Here is a 25,576-nt window from a genome sequence, read left to right on the forward strand (position 1 = left end):
GGAAGGGGAAGACTTATCCAGCTCTTAATTATTCAGGCTAATGGTGGCCTGCAGGGTGTGAAATGTGATGAAGCACACAGGGCAAATTCAATAACATCAGGCTAGATGTCGAGTGCCAGATGTCGTGACTGAGAACATCATTGGGATAAAGACAGGAACTGAGGCTCCATTGACCATCATGAGTAAACAAATTTTATATTCCCTAGGCAAGTATTGATTGTTTCTCTGTTGGTAAAGAAGAATGATCTTTGGAATAAAAGCTTGTGCTCTATTTTAAGCCCTTTTCTTAGAAAACTTCAAATCTCCTATGATCCTTTTGTTATAGACTTTGCTTACCAGGGAACTTCAAAATATTCAAGAACTGAAATAGACAAGGAAGTTTGACTTGATGACCTGTGAACCATCAAGGGATAAACTAATATAAATTATTAAAAACCACCCCACTGTATTGCTTTATTCATGTTTAATCATAACGTACTCTCATTTTGCTACCTGATTGGACTATATCATGGCAGAAAAAATATCTAGAGGTGCAAAAGCTTGATAAATGAGTTGATGGCTATGTAAATTCATTTGTCACCCTTAAATTTCAAGATGGAGATAATAAAGGGCATCCTGGGAGCACATAGAAAGAGGAATAGCTTCTAACTTGAAATGGCCTCTGAGCTGCAATTTGCAAGATAAATAGGGTATAGAGGAAAGTTTTCCAGGCAGGGGTGTTTTGTGTGTGTGTGTGTGTGTGTGTGTGTGTGTGTGTGTGTAATATACAGAACCCTACAAGTTGATGGTACATATATTGATGTATAAATGGTTTTGCTTGCAAGGGAGTAGGGCTCAAAGGACAAGAGACAGGAGTTGAAGCTGGAGATGGGGACAAAGGCAAGTCCTAAAGGGTTTTCTATACATGGAATGACGTGGTATGCTAAGCAGCTCTTGCAATCTCATAGCCAAAGTGCCTGGTACATTTCTAACACAGAAGTAGGGACTAGAACGTGCTGACAAAGGAAAGACAAAGGCATAGCTGATACCTGATTCACACGAAAGTTGTACTGCTGGAAGAATGTGTGAAAGAACCCTCATGCCATCTTTGGAATATTTCACACATGCCACCAAGAAAACGATAAGAGAGGGCAAGTCAACTGGTGATATGATCAGAAAATAATCTATAGCCTTAATACTCAAATTTTGCCCACAAATAGCTTTTGTTATCATCTGGGAGCTTGATAGAAATGCAGAACCTCAGGCCACAACCTAGATCTACTTAATCAGAATTTATAGCTAACAAGATCCGTAGGTGACTCGTGCACATTAGCATTGGTGAAACACTGGGTGAATCTCTCAACCTTGGATGCACATTAGAAATGCATAAGGAGAGTTTTTTTAAAAATATCAAGGGAAGGTACCTTCTCCAGAGATCCAAGTTAGTGGATCAAATACATCACCAGGTTTTTTAACTTTTGTGACTGGGTAAAGGGCATCTCCAGGCATCAGATTGAAAATAAAGGAGAAAAAGATAACATGTAAGGAATTTGGTTTTGACACATTACTTTGCAATATTTGTGGGACATATAAAAAGTGATCATAAATTAATAGACATATGGATTTATGTGAAAATTTTCAGTAACCAATGACTAGTTTCAGTAAACAACTCCAGAGAGCTGTAATGTAAGAGAGAAATCTAAGATACAGATATAAATTTATGTAGAAATTCTGGAGTCATCAACGGTGGAGGTGATCATTGAAGGTATGGGAAAAAATAAGAATGTGAATAAAATGAGAAAAATAAAGATCAAGAATAGAATCTCTTGCATCATCAATGTTTAAAGGGTAGGCCAAATAAGTTGAGCTCAATAAAGAGATGAAATTAGGGGATCTAGAGAAGAAGGAGAATCAAGAGAAAAGAGAAACACGTATACAAGAGAAGAGATAGTTTCAAAAGGACATAGAAATAGTGTCAAATATTGCTACAACATCAGAAATACAGGAATTCAGTAGTGCCCATTGGTTTTACCATCTAAGAGTTCATGTATGACCTTGGCAAGAGGATGAATGGGATGAAAGCCAGCTTGTGATTCATTGAGGAATGAATGGAAAATCGGGCAGTCGAAATATATAGTTTCTATTTCTCTTTCAAAAAGCTTGGCGGTAAAAGGGAAATTATAAAATATGGTGATAGCTAGAAGAAGATGTAGAATTTTAAATCCTAAGCTGCATTTAAGGACTCCACAAATGTTTCAGAGGCTAGCGTGTTGGATCCACTAATTGCAGTGTTTCTAGAGTAAACACACATGGCTGATAAGCATATGTATTTCTCGTCATAAATGTTTACACGTCTATTATAATTTTGTGGAACAAAGTTGCCTATTCAAAGATGGTAGGCATTGGTTCTATGTAGACACAGCTATCACAAATGTTCCACACAAGAGATTAGTGCAATGATGTAGTCCCACATTTTTGGGTTTCTCTTACATTAGGTTGGCCAATTAAATATTTAGATGAAGAGAAACGTGACACTCAGATGGTACCTTTATATAAACCCTGTGGTTTGGTCATAACTTTTTACTACTTACAGCTGTGGGACTTGGAAAACTATTCTTTTGGTGTATCCTACTCTATCACAATGGAAAAAATAGACAAAGAAAGTGAAAAGCAATCAAAAATTATTTAAAATCATTGATTCTAAATATTTAGTTCTAGTTAACTAACTGGAATTAAAATAAAAACTTAAAAAATAAGGTTGTAAAAAATCAAAAGAAAGTACGCTTATCATGATGAGCACTGAGAATTGTAAAGAATTATTTAATCATTAGATTATAAACATGAAACTAATATAATACTGTATGATAATTACACGTGAATTTAAAAAAATAAAGAGTACTTTTGGAGCACCTGGATGGCTCTTGATCTCGTGGCTCATGAGTTCAAGCCCCGCCCAAGTTGGGCTCTGCACTGGTAGCACAGAATCTTCTTGGGATTCTCTCTCTCTCTGCACACCCCCTACTCATGCACTCTCTCTCTCAAAATAAATTAGGGAATCAAAATAAATAAATAAATAAATAAATAAATAAATAAATAAACTTAAAAAAATACAAAATAAAATACATTTTAGAAAATAAATGAAATAAATAAATGTTAATATTTATTAAATATTAAAAATCAAATAATTAGCTGGATTTGGGTATTACTTTTATTTTTATTAATTAGTTTTTTAACAGTCACCTGATTTTAAAAGGTGCTATAATCCTTTAAGGTAGGTAGAAAAGACATTACCACCAGAATTTTATGAATTTAGAAATCTAAGAGAGGGATGACAATACCTAGAACACACATAACAACTTGAAGAATACTGAAAGGTTATTCCTTCCTTTTAGAAGACTCATCCCCTTTCAAACTCTCAGAATTGGCTCAATGCCCAATGAGATAAAGTATATTAAGGCACTATAAAAATGTAAAATATTATCTGAATTTAAGTCCCAGCATTATTGGGTCATCTTTTTAAGCACATACATCACTTCCTGACACACACATTCTAAAATTATTTTCTCAGGGGCACCTGGGTGGCTCAGTCGGTTGAGCGACCGACTTCGGCTCAGGTCATGATCTCACGGTTTGTAAGTTCAAGCCCCGCATCGGGCTCTGTGCTGAGAGCTCAGAGCCCGGAGCCTGCTTTGAATTCTGTGTCTCCCTCTCTCTCTGCTCCTCCCCCACTCATGCTCTGTCTCTCTGTGTCTCAGAAATAAATAAACATTAAAAAAAATTTGTTTAAATAAAAAAACTTTCTCAGTTAAATAGAAAGGACAAATCTATGAAGAAAGTGTCTTGTGATATTGGGCAAGGGATCACAGATATCTCCTAATTATTCCCTAGATTTCCCTCAGTAGTTTATTATACCTACATTTTTGTTTTCAGTGTGAGTAAACTCTGGGTAACTGCGTGGTCCATAGGGTGTAGACAAAGCCTCTTCCCAGATTAGGTTGGTTGAGACAGATTTGCCTGGAAAAGACATTTTCTATTTCTGAATAGACAACACCTCCACTCTCCACCTGCACACAGGATTAGAACAATTTTCCAGATAGTTGTGTTTGGGTCAAGGAACCCTAATGAATTGTGCCCAGATCCAAAGCCTTACTCTCGAACGTTACACCAGATTCCTTTGTGAGGAACCTGTTCATTAAACAACAAAACAAACAAGCAAAAACAAAAAAACAAACCGTTGAGATGCTACTATGTTATCCCTTTTGCTGAGAGCCAAGGGGGCTGAGCCCACTGATCCTCCAACAGCCTCCTGAATCCCAAAGCACAGAACTGGTTCTAGAAGACTTGGCTCCAACAGCGTAAGAACTGTGAAGCCACTACCAAATGTCACCGTCACATAGTCTCCCTTGCCTCAGGCCACATTCATTCTCTTTGTGGTCTCTAAGAATGACACCTGCGTTTCATTTAGAATCTTCATGAGAACGAATGCTACTAGGTCTCCCCTGTCATCAAAAATGAATACATCTGCACTTTGCTTCCTTTTCTTCTTCTACCATTCCACTTTTGCCCAAACTTACCACACGGAACCCCATGCCACATAAATTCCAAGTGTGTGTGTGTATGACAGTGTTTAAGAGCTTGGGCATTAGAGTCAGATCGAACTGGATTTGAATCCAGACTGTTACTTCACTAACAGACGTTGGCCAGTTATTTAATCTTTCTGAGTCTCAGTTTCCCTATCGGAAAAACAAAGACAATGGCGTTGAGTTCTTGATTTTTTGTCTGTGTGTGATGATTAAGTGAGACAACGCACATAGGGCACTTAGCTCTGTGCCCAGCCTATGTGCCCAGCACGTATGGCCTCGGAGTCCTTTTTTGCACGCCATGCGGGTTGGTATCAGCAGCCTCACAAGCCCTCACCGTCCCTTAGTTTTAACTTCCGGCAGCCGACTGCCAATTCTTGAGGTGTTCATCCCAGAACTCCCAAAATGAATTTTATGTCTGCCCCATAGGTTGTGCTTTAAATTGGACTGTACCTGACACCTACGTGTTTTCACGGGAGGAAGTAATAGCCAGCCAGAAACTTATTCTTATTCATTTGGATTCTCATAAACTGACCGGCTTGGGCTGCGGCAGGGGTCCCCTTCAGACTGACTCGCAACACCATAGCGTCAAATTCCGTATCTCTGTATCGTGGCATGATAGTTGAAAGCATAGACACTGAAGTCCGATGGCCTGAGCTGAAATCACATTTCTGCCTTTGTGCATCTTGAGCAAGTTACTTGGCCTTGTTGTGCCTCAGTTTCTTCCATTGTAATATGGGACAATAGCAATAATGCCAATTTTGCAGCATTTTTGTGAGACTAAAAGGGGTTAATATACTACATAAGGTACTTAGAATAATACCTAAAAGATAATAAGCATTTTATGGCTGTGTGTTCACTTTTACTAAGTACCTATAAAGTAGGATATAATTCACTAATTCTACAGACATTTGCTAATTGGTGATTATGTGCCAACACTACACTCAAAGCTAAAAGATAAAAGAGCTTCCAATAAAAAAGACTTTCATATTATATATAATATATGTATATGCATATATGTATATGTATATACACACATTATATACATATATATGCATATATCCATAGCACACATATATAACATGTAATATATTATATACATATACAAATATGCACAAACATATATCACATATGTTAGGCTACAACAACGCCTGACATTTTATGATCTGAGATTTCCAATCTGTTCCTTTTCACTTCTTTTTTTTAACCAATAATTATATGTGGGTTTACATCTGGACACACCAGTTGGACCAGCCTTCTGTGGGATGGGTGCTAAGAAAGTGTCACCTCTAAGTTTATCTCCCATCACTTGTTACCAAGATCCCGGCATCAAATCACATTCTTTACTAATCAAGCCACTGTCTGAAAACCAACAGTAACCGAAGCTGAAAAACTGAAGCCGTTTCCTAAATCTGTGACTGGAGACATGGAGAAGCAGCGTCAAGTTGAGTAAACAAAGGATGAAACTATGGCTAATTTGACCTGAATTCATGAGTTCTAGTGTATATAATATGATGGAAGTGATATTTTAATCTGGATCTCTTTCGAATCATGAGTTAATGGACAGAGCTGGTGTTATACCATTTGTGAGACGGACGAAAACTCTCTTTACCAGGCACTTGTCGCCCCTCCTAACAGGTGGCTAAGCCCCCCACTGCTGGCAGTTAAGAGTGCCTTCCACTCCTTCTCCATAATGAAGCCTGACTTCACTTAGCTGGCCATGAGGCTTATGTTGTTCTCTTTGACTACAAGGGTGAGGTCCTTTGAAGACCAAGAAGTCATTGCCAGTGAAGCAGCTGGTTCCCACTACTCCTGACCAACTCCACACTGTGGGAGCTGGAGGCTTCATTTACTCGGTTCTCAGTTTGCACCCATGCCCTGCCCAGCCCCCGACCCTCTGCTCCCTCTGATTCCTCATCCTCTGGCTTCGTCTCTGGCTTTGTCCTGGTTTCAGGCCATTGACGGAGACGAGTTCCTGCTCCCCAGTGACAGTCCCGCTGCTTCTGAATCAAAGTCAGCTTCTGTCAACCCCTGGAGCTTGTCCCTGTCTCTCCGGAGATTCTGCTTTTTATTGTCAACAAGGGTTATCACAGTGGCCAAACACTGAACTCTGCTGTGGGCCACTAACCAGCCTGAGGCTCTCCTCTGCTGCTGACTTCAAAGGATCATATAAGTGCATTTACTAGAAAAGTACAAGTCGGCTTGGGCTAAAGTGAAATACTTCCCAGAGGCATTTCCATCAGAAATGGTCCTTTCTAGAGCCGGCCACAGTTTAGGGGGGATAATTATTTGTATATAGTCATTTGTTTTTATTGAGCGCCTACTATATATATAGAATTCTTTTTATTTATTTCACTTTATCTAAGAATGACCTAAAATGAGAAATCTTTACCCCATTTTAAAGATGAGGAAATTGAGGTTCAGAGACTTTTTCTTAAACAGCACAATATCACACAAAGACTGTGTTCTCTCTGCCTCCTCGCAACAGGGAGCTTTCTTTCTGCTCCTTAATCACACCAATATCAGTGGCTTCTAACTTTACCCCAAGGGTAAGGCTGACCCTAGAAGCAACTATGATGAGCCAAGCACAGATACATTTTTATGCCTAAGCCGGAATCCCTGATTTATTGAAAACAGCCTGCAAAGGAGTCAGCAGCCTGAGTTGTCCCAAATTTCTTATAATTTAGAAAGGGAAAGAAGAAAAGCCAATTTACAGGGCTAAATATAAAATGACCCATCAGTGTGCATCACCAAAGTTGCTATCACTCTGCTGTATATGGTGACCTTCAAATGGGCAAATAGGTCGTTCCTTAACAACAGTATCTTTTCAAGTTAATTGATTTGACAAAATAGCGACAAATTAACCACTCAGTTGTGTTGTTGTTGTTTTTTTTTTTTAATTCCAACAAATGACCAAAGATATGTGCCCTTCTGCCATGCTAGTTTAACTTATTAAGCAGGCAGCAGGAATCCAAATCAGCAAAGACAATGCATTATACAAGTGACATCGAATTTATGTGACTAATTTCAGCACTCACGAAAAGGGTTTTCCTTACTTGCCTGCACTGTGCCATGCTATATTCTGGAAAATGGTGCTTCTTTTTGTTTTGGAATCCTGAATATAGAGTTACCTGCTAAGAAAAGACTTTCCATCTCTGTGGACAGTTTCCAGGAAGCTTCTCTGAAATAAGCTATTCCCAGATAACTGTTCAAAGGCCTGTGCCATTAGTTGAATACTGATTGTTGCTTCAATATAACATACTGACATGACTTTGAGAGACAGTTGAAAAATCCTTTAATTCTAGAAAATGAGCTGATGTTTTTTAGTTTGCTCTTAGAGCAGGTTCTGGTAATACGTGGTTTTTATGCATGATCAAGGGATAGTTATAAACATACGACATATATAGGTAAAATAGTAACCCACATATGGTCCTTTAGTTTGGTACTTGTGCTGTATGTCTTGGAAATTCAGGCAAGGGGTCCAATTTCTTAGTATTCAATCACCAGTTAGTCATTCAGCAGGCAATATCACATTTTAAACGTAAAACTACACGCAAAGATTATGCCCTTCAGGTTGTCTTCCCAGTTTACCTCTTTCCAATTCTGATAATAGTGTGATTCATTAGAGTCAAATATTCTTTATATTTCATTAAATGTATTTTCCCTCCTCTTTCCCAACCATGCTAATGGAACTTAGCAGTGGGCCTCACTTCTAGGAGTTACTACTGGGCTCTGTGAGTGGTATATGACATTTATTTTGGTTGTTACAAGGTAGGGTATTGGGTTAGGGTTTTCCAGAGAAACCAGACAGATAGGTGGATGGATAGATAGATAGATAGATAGATAGATAGATAGATAGATATAGAGATATTGATATAGATATATAACATGATGATGATATTTGTTATATAAGGAATTGGATCCCTAACTATGGAAGCTGAGAAATTCCACCACCACCTGTCTGAAAGCTGAAGACCCAGGAAAGTTGGTGGAAATACCAATCCAAATCTGAAGTCCTGAGCACCAGGGGTAAGTTTCACTCCAAAGGACTCCCAAGACCAATGTCCTAGCTCAACAGTCAGGCCGAGTGAACAAAGTCAACCTTCCTCTGTCTTTTTATCCTGTTCAGGTCCTCAGTGGATTGGATGACACTCCCACATTGAGGAGGGCATCTTCTTTATTATTCAGTCTACCAATGCAAATGCTAATCTCAAAATATCATGACAGACACAACCAGAAATAATGTTTAACCAGACATCCTGTGGCCTAGTCAAGTGGACACATGAAATTAGCCATCAGAAGTATACAATTATATATGCAATAAATTTTTTTAGCGCAAAATAACAGTGGGCATGCTCTATTCAGTAACATTTGAGGACCTAGAACATCTATCCATTTGTGCCAAAGGGTATATCCAAAGAGTATCTGAAGAGAATATTCGTTCTTCTTGAAATTGGCCTCTGGATCCCTTGATGCAGAAATGGGGCACAGGTGGGGCAGAGGCCTACTTGTCACCTGTTCTGTCTCCAGCTCTGAAGTCTTTTAAGGAATATTGGTCTGATGATAGCTACACTCCCAGGACTCTGCAGGAAATGTGACCCCAAGCTCACCGCCACTTAGTAGTTATTGAAACTTAACCAAGAGAAAAAATACTCAGTGCAATTGCTTAAAGAACAACTATTTTCCTGCTTTGGTTTCTGTGTCTCCCTCTCTCTCTACCTCTCTTTCTCTCTCTCTCTCTCTCTCTCTCTCTCTTTCTCTCTCAAATAAACATTATTATTTTTTTTTTAATGGGGCACCTGGGTGGCTCAGTCAAATAAGCATCTGACTTTGGCTCATGTCATGATCTCATGGTTTGTGGGTTCGAGCCCTGTGTCAGGCTCTGTGCTGACAGCTCAGAGCCTGGAGCCTGCTTCAGATTCTGGGTCTCCCTCTCTCCCTGCCCCTCCCCTGCCCTCTCTCTCTGTCTCTCTCAAAAATAAACATAAAAAAATTTTTAATAAAAAATGAACAATTTTCCCCTTTTCTAGATAGCCTAAGACATGCCCCTAAAGCAGGTCCTGGCGAGTACTTTAAACATCATAAGAACTGAGATAATGGTGCCTCCTCTTGCCATAGGCAACCTGAAATAAATCATTCTTCAAAGTTACATAAAACACAAGTGAATGCTAAAAATGAAAATATCCTTCTTCTTGGTTTTCCAATTGGATTAAGTTTGTCTTTCTTTTTTTCATGACAAATAATTTGCCACTGTCTTAAATACCAGCTTTGTCTGCCCATGTAGTAACCTAGCACTCTCCAGGAATTAAGCCAGATTAGCAAAGGGACAGGTATCTACAGTGAAATATATTGACCCCACCATCTATCACTTCTGCCAGTGGAACCGATTTTCATGAATTATTTCTTGGTAAGAAACCATCGATCTCTGCCAAGGGATCATTTTTATGAAAAGCTTATCATCACATACATCATAAGTATGTTGCTTAGGACACCATCATACAGGGAATTTATATTTTATGAGTTTTGTATATCATGGATTTTGTGAATCATGCAACCGCCCAAGTTCCTTTTTCCAACCACCCATGGCTAGCACACAGGTAATTATGACAGATGTCCTCTGTCTCCTCCATTTGGAGATCCCGCCCTAATTTTCTTCCATCTACTCACTCCACTTGTTATCTTTTTATCTTTCTATGCAACTCTCTAACAACCTTAATCCTGCATAAGACAATGAATTATATATAAATAGGCTTATTTCTAGTTCCATAACAGGATATACTTGTGGCTCTCATACAGTGATTCCTCTCCTAGGCAGGCAGGAATCTTGTGACATGAACTGAAATAAAATATGCTGGATTAATTTTTAAATACTTTTTATAACATTCATTTCATCTAAATGGTTATGTGGGTGATTTTTTAATTATCTTTCTTTATATATTTCTTAATTTCCAAAATTTCTTTAGTAAATACAGATCAATTTTATAATCTAAAAAAACTAGAAAAATCAGGGGCACCTGGGTGGCTCAGTCGGTTGAGCGTCCGACTTCAGCTCAGGTCAAGATCTCACGGTTTGTGGGTTCGAGCCCCGCATCGGGCTCTGTGCTGACAGCTCGGAGCCTGGAGGCTGCTTCAGATTCTGTGTCTCCTTCTCTCTCTGCCCCTCCCCTGCTCATGCTTTGTCTCACTCTGTTTCCCAAAAACAAATAAATATAAAAATATATATATATATTTTTTAAAAAACTAGAAAAATCATTCACATTAGTTCTATGTTATGTAATTATATAATAAAAACATGAAAATTCTTCATTCAGATTTTGGGAAGCTAACATAAATCAGTGTGACATTTAAATTTCAGTGTAGGTTTACCTAATATGTTCAGCATTTCATACTTCCCAGTGACTCAGTATGAATAACCAAATGATTTTAAAATTATTCCTGAGATCCGTTTGTATTTTAATTTGAACAAATTATGTTACAAACGTCCAATTTTAAGCATGTTTTGAGTCTTAGATATTGCTTTATGGACACCTTATCTATGATAAGATTGATAAGCCTTGTTATGAAAAAAAAATCCAGATAGTCCAAGTGGGCTGTAATGCTGTGAGTACTACCCAGGGGAACACCTTTGATTCTTAGAGATTAGATGGAAAAAGTAAATGTCATCGGCCCCCGCTGAATCCCACCATCAATCTGGGAGATGTCAAGGCACTAGGTAAATAGAAAAAAATGTAAAATAAATATCTTCAGAAGTTCCAAAGGCTATGATGTAAATGTTTTCAAGACAGAAAAATCACACTTTCATATGAACTTCAGCATTCTGCCTGCTATAATAAGTTTTAACATCCTATCCACCCAGTGGAAGTTTTGGTTAGAGGGGCAACCACATGAAATCGCAGTCTGGTGAGGATTCGGGATTCCAACTGTGAGTCTGTCTTAAGAGAAGAGACAACTGAGCATTCTGAGAAGCAACCTGAAGAAGCAGAAAGAACATCGGGAGGGAGTCAGGAGACCAAACTTGATGATTTGCCCAAGTAATTTTACCACTAGGAGCCTTGGTTTCCTTTTCTCTACTACGAGGAGATTGAATTGTGTGATCTTTGACGATCCTTCCATAACTGCAATCCAACAAATCCCTCAGTTGCGATAGTGTGTCAGTAGCCATCAAATGGGCATTAACTCTGGTTACCAGTCATTGTGCTCTTACACAGAAAATTGACCTCACTCGTGTCCCCTTGGATTTAAAATTGCTGGTGATAAAGTCCCTAGAAGTAATTATTCCTGTTACCCTGATGTGCAGCTCCAATTTGTGGCAATTAGATACGATTAGTCATAGTTTTCTTATCCTTTCACTCTTTTGGCTTTAGCATTCAGAAAGGGCAGGCATTCCAGAAAGTCACTGTGCATCAGAATACGTACATCTGGGCTTCCAATAAGGAATACCTCTCAATTTTTCTTGATAATTATGGAGAAGGGATGGGCCCTTGTTTTCTACATCGCTAGTAAAATTGCCCACAACTCAGGCTGGCAGAATTTTTGCCAAAAATAGAGAAATAAATCAAAAGGAAATCCTAGAGGATCTTGAGATTAATTTTATGTATTTTATTTTAAAATTACCCCTGATAAATATTGCTATTCTTTGAGGTTTCAGCTGTTATCCTATGGCTTGTCTTTCTGTTTTCATTTCAGCAGATAATTGCCTGCCTCAGGGTATTGTGGTTTTGTTGTTTGTTTTTTTTTTATAGACAGAGATTTCTCATATCAGATTTTAAGTGCTTTCTGAAATTAACTCTTGGGCTCCCGTTTTGGTACAGCCAGGAATTAGGATCTAGTGAAGCCTATATGGGAGTGTTATGGATGTCTCCTCTTTTCTGCTTTCTCCAAATACGAATATTTGTACTAGGTTCTTGATGTGCTGCAGACCTTATTAGGAAAATAATACTGCATGTACAACATTGAAACATGCTGTCTAGTTGTACATTCTACAGACCTTGTCCCTTTCACGTGTACCACCAAGTCTGTAGAAAAACATTAAGCTAGCACAAAGTGGCAAAAAATAGATGCTATGTAAACATCTATTGATAGGATTGATGAATGAATGAACACATGAAGGTATTTTCATTGATATCTTCTTTTTTAATGTTTATTTTTGAGGGGTTGGGGAGGGGCAGAGAGAGAGGGAGACACAGAATCCCAAGCAGGCTCCAGGCTCCGAGCCGTCTGCACAGAGCCCGATGTGGGGCTTGAACACATGAACTGTGAGATCATGACCCGAGCCGCAGTTGGATGCTTAACAGACTGAGCCACCCAGGCGCCCCTTCACTGATAACTTTTAAGTGATGCACAGAACACTCTCACGGTGCAGAGAAGCTATAAAGCGAGCTGTTTGGTTGGTCAATAAAATAAACACATTTAGCCTTAGCTTTCAATATCCTCACCAGGATTGTTAGAGTGTCAAATTATAAATGAATGTGTAGCCTTTCTGGACCTTTTCATATTGGGTATCTGTGACTTTAGAGGGCCTTCATAGGGGAAAGTCACTAAAGAGTATTTAAACTAGCAGAAAAAGAAAGTGGCTGAAAGATATTTTTAGAGATCATTTTTATCCCACAGTCCACAGGCCATTACAGCAGAGCCTCAGGGTTGGACTCTGGTCCCCGGACATTTCAAATAAGCAACAATAGTTTGTTTTTCAAACAGCTACAGAAGAAGAGCTAAAAACTTGTGAACTGCCCTCTCATTTTAGTCCGCATGTGGGATAGATATTAGGTTTGAAAAACAGAGTTTATTTAACTGCTAAGGAAATTAGGCCCAGAGTAACTGGGACTTGCTTAAGATCACATGGCCACCAAGGGCAGAGTCACTAAACTATCCACCGTGCCCTGTTATCCAACACGTGTGACCACCAATGCCCTAAGGCCACAGTTCTCAGCTGGGAGTGACTTTGCCCTCCCAGAGGGTGTTTCACCATTGCTGCAGACATTTTTGGTTGTCACAGCTACAGGGTGGGTGCTGGCATTGAGTGGGTAGCAGCCAGGGATTCTGCTTAACGCCCAGTAATGCACAAGAAAGCCCCCCACCCCCAGCAAGCTATCATCTGGCCCAAAATGGCAATCGTGCAAAGCCAAGAAACCATAGTCTAGACAATAAAGCGAGGAACAATAATAATTCTTTTTTGGAAGGCTGGAAAGGGCAGTGGGGTGTGACAAATGAGCCAATAGAAGTCTTCCTCGGTCCCTGTCCCTTGATGTCTGTCACAGGACAGTCTCCTATTCGACACTTCGCAAGTGTGTAAAATGAAATTAATGGAAGAAAATGCATATTTGGGGGACAATCAGTCAAGGACGTGGTGGGAGCCGTCTGGACACCTAACCTTTCTCGTCTCGGAGCTTTCCCACACTTTTTCATCTGTAAATTCATAGGAGGATTAAATGACCAAGCACCCAGCTCATATATAGCATTTAGTAAATGTTAGCTACGACCACTGTCTAATTTCATCTTCCCACGAGAGAAGAACTAGTATCCTAGTTTTATAGATGAAATAACTGAAATTCAGAGACTGTCTTGTAGCATCATCAACAGCAGCAACTTCAGAGCAGAAAAGGGCTGAGGCGGGGAGTGGGCGTATCTCCTCACCGTCTCCCCACCACGCCACCCTGGCTCTCTTCTCTTTCGCACACATGCCCGCCTCACAAGTAGGACATGACTACAGCATGAAAACTCTCCCTGGACATGCGGCTCACAGTTTGTATTTTAATTTTTACTTCTCTTTTAGCAACAACTACAAAAACCTGTAACATTTAAGCTGTTTCAGAACAAATAAAACTTTGGCTTTTCTTTCATACTGTATGTCGCTTATTTCATGCATTGTGATGGCCCATGTTTTACCAAAGTTTAGATGATAATGCAGCCCCACACTGAAGTGATGAACGGCAAAGGGAAACACAGTTAACTTCACTGTAAAGAAACCTGGTGTACATTCCCTTACTCAAGTGGTCAAAGTTAACTTACCAATACTGGGCGCTAAACACCATTTGCCTCCTAGTATCATGCACTGAAAACACTTTGTCCCTTAAGTTATATTCCCACCAAACAAAGCCTAAAATATCAGGCAAATCGAAATTGTTCTATTCCCTTCGAAAACACCAAGGTCATAAAGACGAAAACATGGAAGAGGCACTATTCCAATTTTTTAAAACAATTAAAGAGACACGGCTACTAAATATAACGTGTGAGCCTGGATTGGATCCTGGACCAGGAGGGGCAATAGCTATAAAGGACTTTATTAGAACCATTGGTATAATTTAATACAGACTTGGATCATATAATGGCATTTTATCAGTGTTAATTTTTCTTATGTTGGTCTCTTTACTGTAGTTAGGTAAGAGAATGTCGTTATTCCTAAGGACATGAAATATTTAGAGTTAAAGACAGTTGTAATATTGGTAAACCAGTTCTCTGGAAACAAATAATAGTAAGTCAAAACCCTAGTTTGTAGTGTCTGTTTATTTCTGTGGTGGAAATGCTCCCACCACGAATAATTTTAGAAGTCACTGAGTACAGAATTGGGAAGACAAATGCACTGTATATTATGTATATTATTTTAATTATAATTATAGTTATGTAAATTACATATATCATAAATTCTATTTATATATAAATGTATATGATTTAATTCATGTAACCTACACATACATTACACTATGCATACTCACATATATATTATACATGTATATGTGCATCTATACATGTATTATATGTATAATCTATATATGTATTAAGTGAGATAAAGCAAATATGGAAATACACCAATAGAGATTATAAAGGGATTCATGATAATGAAGCAGAAAAAAGAGGGAGATTAAGGCAAAAGAGCATGATTTAAGAATTAGAGAAATCAGTGACTCATTGAAAAGGAACAACATAGGGGTCTCGTGAGAATTCTTTGTATTACACGTGAAACTTTTCTGTAAATTTAAAATTGTACCAAAATAGTAAAGTTCAAAACCTATAGATTGTTACAAAAAAATGTTTCTCCAGGTTATTGGGATGTTGGCAGTGTTTTAGGGAAGCATTAAACACTGATTACAACCTATAGGAAGCACATTTTGATGCTAAGCTTTGGAGACATTGAGAAAATTACTTAAAGTCAGTAACATTTCATCTTATGTGGGGGGTTAAATGTTAAAATCGATGAATATGTTGTGGCTTTAAAAACACTCTTGGGATGCCTTAAGTCTTCCGTTAAGACAGTACAGTACTGGCCTTCACTGAGTCAAGCCCAGCCAGTATTTGCTTCTTTAATAGAACCCCAGATGGAGAAGTTTAAGGACCACATTTTAATTTAAAAAAACAATCACTTCCGGGGTACCTGGGTGGCTCAGTCAGTTAAGCGACTGACTTCGGCTCAGGTCATGATCTCACGGTTTGTGAGTTTAGGCCCCGCGCTCGGGCTCTGTGCTGACAGCTCAGAGCCTGGAGCCTGCTTCGAATTCTGTCTCCCTCTCTCTCTATCCCTCCCCGACCAGTGCTCTGTCTCTCTGTCTCTCAAAAATAAATAAATGTAAAAATAAAAAATTTTTTTTTTAAAACAAACACTTCCTAACCCTCTGAATACTGGGACCACACTTAGCACTGAGAGATACTCACAACATAAGAGATGACTGGGCACATAGCCAACTAAAGAGATAACACATTCATTGCTCCCATACTCCCAGGCATATGCTTATGGAGAAGAATGGAACATGAACACAATTCAAATTCCTCTCTCTCTTTTTCTCTCTCCCTCCCTCCCTCCTTCCACTCCTTCTCTCCCTCCCTAGCTCTCTTGTTCTCCCCCACCTGGCAATTATAAGTTTCAGAGCCAGAATTATTTGAACCCCTCTACCAAGGGTTATTCTCTTTTCCCACCTCACATCTGTCTCTAGAGGATGCCAGAATGGAGGACCACTTTCAGGAGACCCTACATTCAAAGGCTAAAGAGGAAGAGATAGCAACACCAGACAAAGATGGGAGGAGACTGAGATTCGTCCAACTTCCTGGAGCTAAGAGAGCAGAAGTTGTTAATGAACAGTTCCAACCGGTGTAAGAAAAGTCTGGAAAGGGAAGACTGGAAAAGATCAGAGGACTGAGCCACTAGGTGATCACGTGGCCCATCAAAAACGAGATGTCAATAGAGTAATAAGAGCAAAAGCCAGTGGAGAGCAAAGGAAATAGGGTGGCGCAGTTCAGAAGCCTAACAGATTCTGTGTGTTTGTTTTCCAGACCTTTCCCCTTATTCCCCTGAGTTTGCCGTGCACATCACAAAAAATGTGCTGCAATGGTGTCTTCACCAGGGTAGCGGTGCCCCTAAGACATTCTTTAAGTTATTTGGGTCCATTTGCGGTGTGAAGCTTTGCTCATGTGATTTGTGACTTTGGGGGGAAATAGGACTTGAGGGAAAGCCAGCTAGTCTGTGCAAACCAGTTTTTATTCGCAGAATGGGAAGTACAAGGCTCATGGGGAGCCTACTGTAGCGTCTCACGGGATCAGGGCAGAGCCCTCAGGACTGACTTGGCCCATCAGATAACATCTAAGGAGCACATTTCTCCCCCACTTTGTGGGATTTCCTCCCACAACACACGACACTCCTACTTGTTGTCATGGACTGGTTCTTCTACATTCAGCAGAGAGCAGTTCCAAAAGTGGGACATTGCACGTGGTGTGCAGCCTTCAGTCTCCCACAGTGTGCCCCCTGTGATGCACTGTAACAAATAAACTCATTATCAGCTTGATAAAAGCCACCCCTCCCCCTCAACCCCATATTTCTATAATTATGAACATTTCATTAGTAAATTACCGGTTAGCTCGCTTAAGTCAGAAGCACTGTCAAGAGAGCATTTGTTGCCCTAGCTTTAAATCGCTCAAATAAGCAAACAAACAAGAAAACGGCAATATCTTTAGCAAAGATCACAATAATATGATAGAATATATACACTTCTGCTTTGGTAACTAAAACACAAAGCTGATGTTTTTAAAGAAGTAACAATGGTCAGGGGGCGCCTGAGTGGCTCAGACATTTAAGCGCCCGACTCTTGATTTCCGCTCAGGTCATGACCTCACAGTTCATGGGATCCAGCCCCGTGTTGGGCTTTGCGCTGACAGCATGGAGCCCACTTGGATTCTCTCCCTCTCTCTCTGCCCCTCCCATGCTTATGTTCTCTCTCTCTCTCTCTCTCTCTCCAAATAAATAAATAAATTTTTAAAAATAGAAGTAACAATGGTCACTTGTAGAAAAATCCTGTGTCCCTCTAAAAGACTACAGATAACCCGTTCCCCACCCATCTGACAATCATCATGCTCATGATTTTTCTCTTCGCTACTCTGTGCCTCACCACTCTGCTGCAATTCTTTAAATAGAAAACTTCCTTCTCATTGCAGACAGTGTGACCAGATTTTTGGTTCAAGAAAATAACATCAAAATATTTGGATGCAGGCAAGCTGACTACCACACACCAGAAAACTGTAAACTGTCAATCAATTTTGCTCTTGCCGAAATTTTTTTGCAAACCTGCGTTTTATTGAAATTCAGAATATTCTTCTCAAAACACTATCCAGTATAATAATTAAATGTTGACACCATTTTCCAAAGTGGCTTGTGCATTAGCGCTCTTTCTCCCACCCTCTCTCTCTCTCTCTCTCTCCCCTGAGCATCTTTCTGGAAATATTATTAAGTATAATATTTGAATAAGTGGTCGTGCAATTCTGGCAATATAGGAGCTCTGCTTGGTCATGCTAATCTTTCTTCCTTTTCTCTCTGGCAATATATTTGGGTTTTGTTCTAGTTTCCTAGGACTGCCATAATAAAGTACCACAAAGTGGTATATAAATAGAAAAAAAAGGGGTTTTATATAAAAATATTTTATCTTACCATTCTGAGCACTGGAAGTCCAAAATTAAGGTGTTGTCTGGGCTATTCTCACTGAAAGGCTGTAGTGGACAACCTGTTCCGTGCCTGCCCCAGGTTCTGATGTCACCTGTCATCCTCGGCTTACAGCTGCGCAACTCCAATTTCTGCCATCTCCTTATAGAGTTCTCCCTGTGTGTCTCTCTCTGTGTCCAGATTTCCCTCTTCTCATGAGGACACCATTGTGCAGCCACACCCCGGAAGACTCGAAGCCTAGGCTGGGTGATGGTTCAGTGAGGCCAAAGAAAAGATGTAGAGATAGCAATCAAGGCACAGGTTTATTGGGGGAACTTACATACAGAGAGTCCAGGAGCGGCCCACTGGACAAAGCATCGAGTCGTGGGACTAACATGCAGCAGGTTTCTACATCATAGCCACTCAGCCTAGTGACTATCAGTGGCCTTCCCTTCCTTGAATGGCCACAATTTCCAAGAAGATCAAGGCCTGCCACCTGAACACTCTTCATTACAAGGGAGATGCTCCAAGGTCAGCCACCCCCCAAGCTCCTAACCTTGAACACTGACCAGCATGTTCTTCTGCACATTCTGCTTGATGGGAGGGAGGACAGGATTGCTACATTCTCAAGGCAGTGATTTAACAAGCACATTCAGGATGTGCTTGCACAAACTAGCTACCCAGCGTGTACCACACGGCTACATCAGGTACCTAATGACCTTATCTCAACTTGATTCACATGCAAACACCCTATTTCCAAATAAGGTAACATGTGCAGGTGCTGCAAATTAGGACTTCGACATGTCTTTTTTTGGAGGGGACACAGGTCAACCTAGAACAGATCATCATCACAATACAGTTAATAACCCTTGTTAGAATGGTCACATCAATACTGCCCAGTTGAAACTTCAAACTACTAGCTAGTGGATCAACTTTTTCTTTTGTTTTTGTTTTTTTTTTTTTTGTTTTCTTTTGTTTCTTTTGTTTTTTCTTTTGTCCCAGGATGGTGGACATCATGTGGTATTCAGCCACTACATAAGTATGTGGAGTTCAGCTATGTGGAGTTCAGCACCCGACATCTGGAAACATCTAGCGTTTAATTCTATTATTTCCATTAATTCCATCTTTTGGTCACCGTGTAGTCCTAATCTGTTTCACTTTGTAATACTTATAAGGACTCAAAGTTGTAGGAGTTCTCAGAAGCCTAATACATGTATGAAGCAAAATTATAACTAACCCTTCTTGCAGCTTCTGCTGTCCACCTGTTGTTTTCACTTTTTATTTCAAAAGTAATATTCATTGCAATAGATCAAACAATATAGAAGAGTATAAAAGAGTTATTACTAATCTCTTTCTCCCATGTTCAGCCCAGACCCATGAAGTAACAAACAGAATCCTTCCACAGCTTTTCAATGCTCATAAATAAACATAAAAGGATATATGGTCATATAGGATTTTTTCACATTTATCAATAAAAAGACTTGGTATGCATATTAACTTACAGCTTGATTTTTCACTTGATGTAATCACAAATGCATAGATTTATGCATAGATTTAATGCATTTTCATATCAATATAGTAATTCCTAGTATTGCTACACCATAATTTATCCAACCATTCTTAAGCTGGAAGTTCAGATACCAGATATTTCCTGCCACAAACCTGCTTGTCCTTACCTGCTACTACAGCTGTAAAATAAATCCTTACAAGTTGAATTCCTGGGCCAAAGGACAGTTTTAAGTTTTTTATGAGATTACAGCAATTCACATTCCAACCAATAATGCGTCTTCTCCCCACACCCTTACCATCACTGAAGTTATCGATACACTTTCCTGAGTAAATGTTCTCGTATTTTATTTTTCGTTAAGAGTCTTCAGTGCTTGCTTGTGGAAGTCACATAGCACACAACACAGCAAACGCACAGGTTTTCCCATTAAAGGCATCTATTCTCTCTGTAGACAGAGTCAGGTATTCTCGACCAAGTGTCGTTGACCCTACGCATCTGCTAAACACAGGACCTCCACTGCACCCAGTCAAGTGTACTCCAGGCCAATGTTGCTCCCCTGGCTAAAGAAAGTCTCAGTTCACACAACCTCCTATTAGAATGTAGTCCCGGAAATGACTGGAACTCTTTAGAAGTTGTATGCCTTTTGGGAGTCTCGTCCCACACTCTAAGTAGTTCATCCAAATACTTACCCTCCCAACCACAGTAGTACTTTCTCCATTTTATTATACACATATTAATTAATATCCTGCCTTGATTCAGAAGGTTAGACAATTTTCTACAACATTGTTGATATTGATATAAATCCTGATGAAAAGTTCAGAAACATTTCTGCTGCCCTTCAGAAAAATCAAATTGTCCTAAAATTTTTAAACTCTTTCACTGGCTTTCTACTTGTCCCATCCATCAATATAACTATGCCCTTGGTATACTTTCTGTTGAAAATTATTCTAGTAATGAGTTACAGTTTGAAATTTTTTAACAAAGATTTCCAGATTTTCTAAACTAATCTGAAAACAGTTCATGAACATTTGCTTGTCATGTTTCAATCAAATATAAAATAGATATATAAGTAGACGTATTTGATATCATGTCAGCTGAAAGTTTTTTTGAATATTAGGAAAGTAACATGCTGAAAATTGTGGATTTATAACTTGCCTTGAAGTTAAAAGAGATATTGAACAAGGTAAGTAAACTTACTGAATTTTGTATATGACTACAATTTCAAAGTAATTTAGGAAAGTAACAAAGAAATCCATAATTATTTTCCAAATAACAAGTTCTAGAAAATCTAATAAAAACATAGCTGAAATGTAAAATTTGCATATAAATTTAGACTTCATATTTCAAAGCTGGTAAATATATTGTAGAAAAAGAGCTTTTTATTTCAATTTATGCATACCTACAAGGGCATGAAAGTTTAAATGAACAGAATAGAGATGTTTCAACATTGGTTTGACTAATTATTAGCAAGCTACTTATTTCCAAGGTGTCCTCTGGCCATTTCATCAGTAATAGTATGTATATACTACAATTATTAAAGGAGCTAGACTTTATTTATAAAGGCATAAGGTTGAATCACACAGGACTGAATAATTTCATTATTTAGTTTGTCTCTAAGAATAGAGAGCCCAAGAATAGTAAATAACCAAATATACCATTCTGTTTAGCATGGGGCCCATTTAAGCAGATGCACTTTGTTTTTACAATGACTTGATCTTTCCAAATAATTTGATTGATCCTGAAATACATATAGATACAGTACTTAAGGGAAAAACTATTTCCTCCCCTCATGGATTCCCCCTGTCTGTTTGGGGCAAAGACAAGTGCCCAGTTTCTTCGTAAGGAAAGGGTAAGCTTGGTGCTTTAATGAATGACGTGTGAAGGACTGATGAGAGAACCCAGCAACGCCTTATAGAATCAAGTGCTGTATAAAGTAGAGCAACATTTATTAAGCTTTTGAAACTGCACTGCTTCCTTAAAAATGAATTGCAAATTTAATTGAAAAGCTAAATTGGAATAGTGACAGTAATAGCACCCAAAATAACAGTGAGCAAGTTTAGTCCATCGCAGCCCCATTACCAGGGTATGTGATTAAGCTAAAAAGAAAAAAGGGAGGGAAAAAAAAGTCTACGTCCTGCTCTCAGCTCTCAGTCCCTCTGTGCATCAGCTTTATACTTAATGGCTGGCTGCCATCCAGGAAGCTGTTCCAGGCCTGACACGATCACCACAGCCTACAGAGAAAGAGCAAGTATCTCTCACAGGACATAGGTGAGGAAAGTAAGTTTCTTTCCTGGAATTACCATCAAACTTTTTCCTGCAACTGTCTAACCTGAATTGAGTCTCTTCACCCATTGCTGTGGCTAAGGAGATGGGGCTGACATCAGCCAGCCCCCACGTCTGGAATTGGCTGTATAGGCAACTCTACCCAAACTGAAAGGCTGAGAATGAGGTAGCATTGGCCAATATGTGACCAAACTATGATTTCCGAGCTCGATATTGGATTTAAGCAATATTGTCTATGGTCCATTTAAAAGTGTATTCATATTCATTTCTACTCTTCATTCTGTCATTTGAATGTATTTTTTCTCTGAAATTAGCATGTTATTTGGTTAACTCTCATCTTTCCTAATTCTCAGGTTTATTTGATCTTGGATGAGTTTTATGAAAAACAGAATTGTAAGATGAAAAGGTGGTGCTACGGTCTGAATGTGTTCCCCGACCCAACTGCCCTACTGATCCTCCAAATTCATATGTTGAGTTCCTGAACGCCAAAGGTGATAGTGTTAGAAAGAAGGGCTTTTGGGAAGTGACTTGGCCATGAGGGCAGCGCCCTTATGAATGGGATTAGTGATTTTACAAAAGAGGCTCCAGAGAGATCCCTAGCCTCTTCCACCACATGAAATCACAGGGAGAACAAGAGGTCCCTGACCAGAACACAATCATTCTGGCACCTCGATCTTGGACTTCCCAAACTCTAGACTGTGAGAAAAAAATTTCTGTTGCTTATGAGTTACAGTCTGCAGTATTTTGTTATAGCAGTCCAAAAGGAATAAGACAGATGGTATTAATGCATTTTCTAAATCAAGAAATTCACCAAGGATCTTCAGTTAGTTTAGGCACCAAAAAAAATTTTTTATTGAAAATAAGAATTATTTGCATTTTTGTTTTTCAGGATTTAACATCATATCTCTGATTATGTGCCTGTGTGCCCACCTAAGGGACATAAATGAGTCCCAGTTATTAAAAATAAATGCACTTATCTAGGTTCTGTAGTTCCTTTTAATTGTGTTTCTGTAAGAGTTTGTGTTTGGAGGGAACAGTGAATGCAAAGGATCTCAACAGCTGATGAAACCCCTTTTTCAATTTTTTCCAGAACTGCTGTTGCTTTTTGGAAAGCATTTGACCACCATCTGCCCTCTGCCACTAGGGCCCCAACAGCTGCATCTTGCAATGTTGCACAGCAGCAAAGACAAAGGTTTATACCACACACAACTGGCTGTCATAATGGGAGCCTGTGGTCCAGTTATACAGTCCATTAAAAAATTCAAACATTTATACCCATATTAGGCTTCCTGGTTATCTGGTTCATGCCAGCTCCTCCCTAGGGCAGCCCTGTTATGACTCATCGCCTACCCCAGGGAGCCCAGCCTAATTTACTGCTTTACATCCCCAGCCTCATTCTTCCCGCAGACGTTCTCATCCAGATGCCACTGCTGTGCTGAAGGGGGAGGCTGGAGCTAAGGATGGAGATACCTTCGTGATCTCTCGTTCACTTAGAGCTAGTTGGGTTATGTTGGAGTAGGGGCCTTTCCCAAATCCCCAAGACATGCACGAGGGCAGTAAACTCCACTCATATTTCTCTGGTGTTTGCTCTTCTCAACAAAAAAATGGCGGTCATAAACAGTATTGAACAAGCAGCATTGCAAGAGCCAGGGTGGAACCATCTAGTATCTTGTTTGTTCTCATTTTAATCATCTGCCCACTTAACATATGCATGAAAACTTAATCATTTCCAGCCTGAGGCTTTTAGACAGCAGCAATGGCAGACAGCAGGAGAGTCTTGAAAACTGTGAAGCCAATGTAAATTTAATGGGTCAAAACAAATTTCTTAGCACCTGTTGGTCTTTAAAGACTCTTAGCAAGCCATTCCTCTTCCCAGGGGACTTGAAGACAGCCATTCCTGGATTATTTGGATTTTTCATGGTCTTTTAGCCACTATTCAACAAGTATAATAAAGCACCACATTGATTTATTCTAATAGTAATAAAAAGCATGGATCAGTGCCTCCTGAGACTTGAATTCCAAACAGAAATGTTTTGTAGAAATTCAATACTCATAAAGCTGATTTCTACATATTGATTTTATATGAACTTCAAAGTGCATAAAAAATAGAAAGTGGAATTTTAAAGAAGATACGCACAAGGTGGTATGAACCAATTTGAAAAGATTTGGAAGAGGCTTGCTGTTTTTGTTTTTGCCTTATTTGGTTTTGTTTTCCAGCATTCTAGGAGAAGGTGTATTCCCCCAGAGCAGAAATTGTTTTTATCCCATTTAGGACACTCCATCCATGAGATATTTGAGTAGAATTGGATTTGGAAGGACCGTGGAAAGGAAGAATGTCTTACTGGTCATAGCAATGAGTTCCTTTTCCTCTGGTCCAGATTTTTGTTGTTGTTGCTGTTATCCTAATAACAACAGCAACAGCAATCATGATGTCAACAATAGCTAAGTGTTTTGAGCATTGAGGTTCATGCTGGGCATTGTGCCAGCATATATATCATCTTTATGTATACCTTCTGTCTTAAATCTCATCACAACCCTGTAATGCAGTTACTTCCATTATCCTCATTTTATAGAGGAGGTAATTGAGGCAAGGGGAGGCTAAATAACTTCCTCCAGTGCATACAGCTAGTAAGTGGCAAAGCAGGGATTTGGATCCAAGTCCCTCCCACTACCCCCTCTTCTGACCCAGAGTTCATTTTCATCCACTGGCAATTAATATCTCACACTAATATTTTTTCATCTTTCCCTGATGATAAACCTAGCATCAGGTATGTAAAGAACGTCTTTGGGAAACAACAGATCTCATTCTTTTCAGCTTTCCCACTGTGACTTATTTAAAAATTTCCCCAAAGTATCAGAGAAAAAGCCCTTCCTGTCATTGGGTAGATTGAAATGGCAAGACGAGGCGCCTGGGTGGCTCAGTCGGTTAAGCGTCTGACTTCAGCTCAGGTCATGATCTCACAGTCCGAGTTCGAGCCCCACGTCGGGCTCTGTGCTGACAGCTCACAGCCTGGAGCCTGCTTCAGATTCTGTGTCTCCCTCTCTCTCTGCCCCTCCCCTGCTCATGCTCTGTCTTTCTCTGTCTCAAAAATAAATAAAAATATTTTTTTAAAAAAGCTAACAGCTTTAAAAAATAAATAAAATAAAACGGCAAGAGTGTTTGAGTACATTCCTTAGACCACTCCTTTTTTTCTTTCATCTAAGGACCATCTAAAATCATTGCCAAGTAAAAACAAATCATTAATACTGAGCTTGTCTTTCACTCATAATGAGATGACAGGTTTAATTGCTTAATACTGTCCCTGGTTGTCAATAGTAAGATTTTGTTCC

This window comes from Lynx canadensis, chromosome D2 (genome assembly GCF_007474595.2).
Source record: "Lynx canadensis isolate LIC74 chromosome D2, mLynCan4.pri.v2, whole genome shotgun sequence".
NCBI classification, from domain to species: domain Eukaryota; kingdom Metazoa; phylum Chordata; class Mammalia; order Carnivora; family Felidae; genus Lynx; species Lynx canadensis.